Source organism: Oryzias latipes, chromosome 19 (genome assembly GCF_053564925.1).
Source record: "Oryzias latipes strain Hd-rR chromosome 19, Olatipes_Hd-rR_3.1".
In the NCBI taxonomy this organism is placed as follows: domain Eukaryota; kingdom Metazoa; phylum Chordata; class Actinopteri; order Beloniformes; family Adrianichthyidae; genus Oryzias; species Oryzias latipes.
This window is the reverse complement of record NC_136255.1, coordinates 19597691-19603294: the sequence shown is the minus strand read 5'-3', so window position 1 is coordinate 19603294 and position 5604 is coordinate 19597691. Positions and strand designations below refer to the sequence as shown.

The 5604-nt window shown below is 41.5% G+C and overlaps 1 long non-coding RNA gene across 2 annotated transcripts; it reads left to right on the top strand.

Moving 5' to 3' along the window:
• Positions 1–946: 946 nt before the first annotated feature.
• On the top strand, positions 947–4737 carry LOC144987837 (uncharacterized). Of its 2 annotated transcripts, XR_013651511.1 has the most exons (5): positions 947–1033; positions 2266–2343; positions 2632–2708; positions 3050–3161; positions 4706–4737. It is a non-coding gene; the product is annotated as an uncharacterized LOC144987837 (long non-coding RNA). The 2 variants fall into 2 exon arrangements; XR_013651510.1 differs by lacking the exon at positions 4706–4737 and having other exon boundaries at positions 3050–3188.
• Positions 4738–5604: the final 867 nt, after the last annotated feature.

The following is a 5604-nucleotide window of genomic DNA, read 5'->3' as shown; positions in this document are numbered from 1 at the left end:
TCCTTCAGACGCCGGGAGATGAATCTGATCAGAACCCCTCGAGGCCTCGGGTCCTCCTGGCGTTTTCTTCCCATCCGATGAGCGACATCAACAGCATCGGGAAACTTTTCTTTTTCTGAGGGCAAAACATGCTGGCAAATGTTGATCACCTCCTCGCGCACGTTTTCCTTCTCAGCCTCAGGAAGACCGTAGAGCCTCAGATTCCATCGACGACCATAAGCTTCCATTTCTGCAACCCGGGCCAAGCATCTCGATGTAAATTCCTCATTTTTTTCCACACGTTTTTCCATGACCTCAACTTTGTCATTTATGAGTTTAATTTCGGAACGGACAGTTTCAACCATTTTTTCAAGAGCATCGCTTCTTGAGTTGATTAGTTCGGCGAGCATATTGACTGCTTCATCTGACTTCATGGACCAGGACATAGTAGGCTTTTTAGCAAGAGGAGGCTTACTTGGGGTCACTGGGAGTGAAGGAAATTCCTCCTCCGAAGTCACGGGAATGTCCATGCTGCTGCCGGAGTAGTCGTGCTCGTCGGCTAACAACAAGCTAGCGGAGCTGTGTTTGTCTTTAGAAGATTCGCTTCTTTTAGGAGGTTTGGGCATTTTGAATGGTGGGAATTTGTAAAAAGTATCCAAAAAGTACAATCCACAACGTTCACCGATCGTTTTCAAGAAAAAGCAAAATGTTGCTGCTTCAAAAAAGCTCAATAAAAAAGTTAGGTGCTCGGAGCTCGATAAAAACAAACCGGTCACGCCGCCATCTTGCCGGCCCCACCTTTGTGAGAGATTTTTCTACGGTGAATATTGAGACTCATCTGACGGAGCGGGTCGACTAATCTCACCATTGGCTAGTGAATCTGTCAATCAAACTCATCGGCAAAGCAGGCGGGTTCGCTTTTAGCCAATCGAATGGCCCCTTACACTCCTCACTTTCAAAGTGACGAGGGAGGGAGCTATTCAGCACAGCAGTTGGGAGGACGCGGGCGGCAAACATGGCGGAGAGGTCTTCTGAACGGGATCAGTCTCAGCCCGTAAGTAATGCATTTATTTGATCATTCCCTCGTTGTACGTCCTGTAATGTTATTGAATACTAAGTTGAAGCGTTCTCCTTTGCCAAGTGACATGTGTGAATGCTTTATGAACACTGCAGCCGAGTCGTTTGCAGAGTACCCCCACCGCAAATTAGCTTAGCTTTGTTTTGCTTAGCCTGTGCAAGTTGTGTCTGCCTGTGAGTGTGAGTGAAGTTCAAGCCGGTGTCGGTTCAAGCTAGCGTCTATAGCAGAGGTGGGCACTGAGGGCCGCAGTCCTGCATGTTTTCCAGCATACCCTGCTCTGGCATGTTCTGATTGGCTGGACACACCTGAACCAGGTAATCAGCCATGAGTAGGGCAAGATTATTGGCTGGACACACCTGAACCAGGTAATCAGCCATGAGTAGGGCAAGAGTATCTGGAAATCATGCAGACACACCGGCCCTCGAGGCCTGGAATTGCCCACCCCTGGTCTATAGCCAATGATCTGTAGGTTCTTAACATGATTCAGATAGAACTAAGGGGAAAACATGCCGGATTTACAGCAGCAAAGAAAGTTTAATAAAAAGTATTGATTTGGAGACGGCGATTTGTTTAAACACTGATGCTATGCTCTGCTAACTAGCTAGTTATTCCGTGTGCTGCCTTTATGTAAACGCGATCCGGGTTAAAGTTAGACACAGCATTTTCACAACCCAGACTTTAAGATGGGGTGGACTGTGCAACAAAGTTAATTCATATGACATTCATGAAAACGGCATTTTTTTAATATAACAGACATGAATCCACTGTTGAATGAAAGAAGCCTCATTAAGTTTCTAACGTTAGAACCCGTATTCATTGTGATGACCAGCCCTGTGAGATTGTGTCAGAGTGACAGCCACTAAAATCCCCGTATCTCTTTACTTCCAATGACGTAATGACAAGAATCCCAAACATTATGTTTTTAGGCTGTTTTGTAGTCGATAAGTAGTCACAGAAAGGGTGGATGGGAGAAATCAGCTGTCAACAGTGATTAAAGTAGAAGTTACTGTAAGTATTACACACAGGCTTCCTGTGATCAGTGTCTTGTCTCTGATTTTTTTTAAAGCTGTTCTTTACTACAAGCTCAAGTTATCATAGCAAGAGTGTTTTAAAAAATTCCCCTTTCATACATTTGAAAATTATGTAATTTCAGATCAGACAGCTAAATGATCTAATCCATGTTTGTTGTGTTTTTATTTATTCTCTAGGAATTACTGAATGTGACAGCGTGACAATCTTTTGTTGTGCCATCAGGCAATACAACTCTCTGGCAGGGCATCTTACAAGTAATTTCTTTTAATTTTACCCACTGATTTTCCAATTATTTACCTTTTTTATCAATCTTTTTATTTTGTGATATTTCTATTTGTAATGCATGTGTGTTTGTGTTTTTTTAAGATGGCCATTTTTAAAAAAATTCCTCAGGGATTATTAAATACCCTTCTATTTCATATTTTATCATCCTATTGTATTACTGTTTTACCTATCAATTGGGAATTTAGCATTTTTGCCCCTGTAAATATTTGTCAGTTGAAAGTATTTGTACTTGTATTCCATGTATCCTGTACCTGAAGATAGCAGACAACAACTGTGCAGACACCCACTTGGCCTTCTTCAGTGACGCTGTGAACGTGTAAGGCTTTCCTCTGAGGTATTCATGTCATTCATAAAGAAATCTTTTATTCACATATCAGGCAGTATAAGTACTTGGTTATTTGTACAAAAATAAAATAACTTTTTTTAAACTCCTCTGAAAACAAAGGCAACTCTAAAACTCTTTCCCCTCATGAATAACATTTTACCCCCCCCTCAGTCTCTCGCCTCAATTTTTCCCCCAGTGATACATGTAACCCACTCCTGCAATTTTTTTAACCTAGAAATTCTACTTATTGGCAACATGCATAAGAACATTACATTTTAAACTGATGTGTACCGTATTGGCGATGCATTTGTAATTATGTGTTTGAGACATGATTTTCATGTTATTGTCAGGGTGAGAGGAGATCACGGAGGAGAAAATGTGGGCATAGCCGAGTTAATGCTCACAGTACGTACAACTGACACAAACGGCTTCATTGTGGGAAAAGTGTACACACAATCAACGGTGAGTTGAACCTAGTTTTAGAAGCTTTAATATATACACAGGGCTCCAGACTGCGTCCATTTGGTCGCATTTTGGGACCAAAATTTGAGAGTGTGCGACTGAATTTTACACCCAGTCGCACATGTGCTACCAGTAAATTTGCCTCCTCCACCCTCCGTATTTTTTATACATTAAACATGAAAGGAGCACGTCAATGATCGATGAAATGAGAGATGAAATCATCAATGAGACGCGAGCGCACACGCACGCAGGCAGACACACACACTCGCGCGAATACTCATGAGACTAGAGCACACGCGAGCACACACTCGCGTTTCATTGAGTGATGCCTGAGGCGGCCAATGCGTCTGAGAAGAATAGGGAAAGTCACTGCAAGTGGCTAAAATATGTGGAGGGGCGGGGCCTAGAGATAATCGAGCGCGCGTAAACATCCGTGGGAAGGAAACAGAGACAAATATCATCACAACCTGATATGTGCGTCTGAGCTATGAGCAAGCGAACTATTGATTTGTTCTTCCGACCTGCAGCTAGTGTACCAGTGACAGAGTGTACAGCAGGGGTCTCAAACTCACATGAAATCGAAGCTGCAGCGAGACTGAAAGAGACCAGGAATTAGGAGTTGTCCTTAACATTCAATTTCGTTTTAATATGCCTCTCCCCCTAAGTATGAGCTGTGATATTACAACTTTTATAATTATTTTAATGTTTTGTAATGGATGTAGCCTTTTTTTAATCAGTTGGTATTTTAAATTATTTTAATTGATCAGTGAACTACAAAAAACCCATCAGGACGCATGTCCCATAATGCATTGTTTTGTAGTCTGTAGGGCAGGTTTTAGTCAGTTCAATACTAAATTTCCAGCTGCGTTCGCTCTGATTGGTGTCTTGCTCTCACCCCTTTCTCGTGATATTTTTGTTTTGATTGACAGGTGATGTTGGAGCAAAAACAAAAATATACGTCACACACCAGGTGATCTGTGCAGTGTTGCGTCCATCTGGGTGATCTCAAACACGCTTATTGTGCATCTTGGCTGAACCTATTTGGTGTCACCAACATGAATTTCCATCCTCTACTATTTACATACATTTAAGTATTGTTTGAAACTGTGAAATTACGAAAGGTTACTACGGTAATCACTTGTTACTAAAAACTTTTTTTTATTCTAAATGTATGGTATTTTTTTTCTATTTTTACTTAGTTGTACTGTCGTGACAGCGATGGTGCTGTCAGTTTACCTTCATGTTGCATCTTCAAAAGTGCAGAATAAAATATGACACTGAATTAGAAACAGCACATTGTAATTTCTGCATCTATTATTAAAGTATTTATTTGTAATACAGTGGAAATTAGTAGATTTGGTTAGAATGTTGATTTACGGTATGCGCCCCTAAATTTTCTGGTTGTGCCCCTAAAATTTTCAGTTAGGGGCCACTATGCTCCTAGTGAAAAAAGGTAGTCTGGAGCCCTGATACATAAAAGTGAATGATGTATTAAAAATAAATCTGACAATATAATATTTCTTTTTGCTTTTTTCCAAATACAGGATTGAGCTCCTCTGGTGTGATGTCTTCGTGACATCCTGCTTTCCCGATGAGTTTGATTGACAGATTCACTAGCCAATGGTGAGATTAGTTGACCCGCTCCGTCAGATGAGTCTCAATATTCACCGTAGAAAAATCTCTCACACACACGGGGAGATTCACAAACGAGAACGGGATTTTGAATGCACAGTCTGCAGTTCGAATGATCTGTGAGTTCACATCACATGTGTACCTAAAAATCATGTTTGTGAAGCACCTACTCTGATACATTTATTGTGAATTTCTAAAATGTTTTTGTGAAAAACAGTGTGCACATTTGTGAGAAACACTTATTGTGCATTTGTAAAACATTTAGTGTGTATGTGTGAAACACAATTTGTGTGTTTGTGAAACACAGGGTGTGTATTTCCGAATTTATTTTTCACGTTTGCATAAAATGACATTTGTGAATCGGAGCGTGTGCATTTGTAAAACAGATTGTGTGCATTTCTGATTATTGAGACTGAATTAACTCCATAAATCTGCGCCAGCGCTATCAGTTACTATTATCTATTATTTCACAGAGTTTGTACCAGCTGGAAACCTGTGAATTGACGTGCCTAAAACTACGCGCTCCCGTCTCTGAGAAAGAGCGCGCAGATGCGGGGACGGGATGTGTGAGGGAGAAGGCAGAGGGTGGGGGAGTTGTGGGGACCGGCAGCAGGTGAATCGCGCAGGGATTGTAAATACGTAAAACCCACTGTCACTCACTGCAGTGTGTGAGTGTGTGTTTGGCTCCGTATCTCCATGTGATCAGTCTGTCTCACATCTACAGAACATTCAGACCTATGATCACGTTTAAATTCTCAACGCCTGCATGAAGCAGAAACTCACCACGTATCAACCAGACTAGACCATCAGC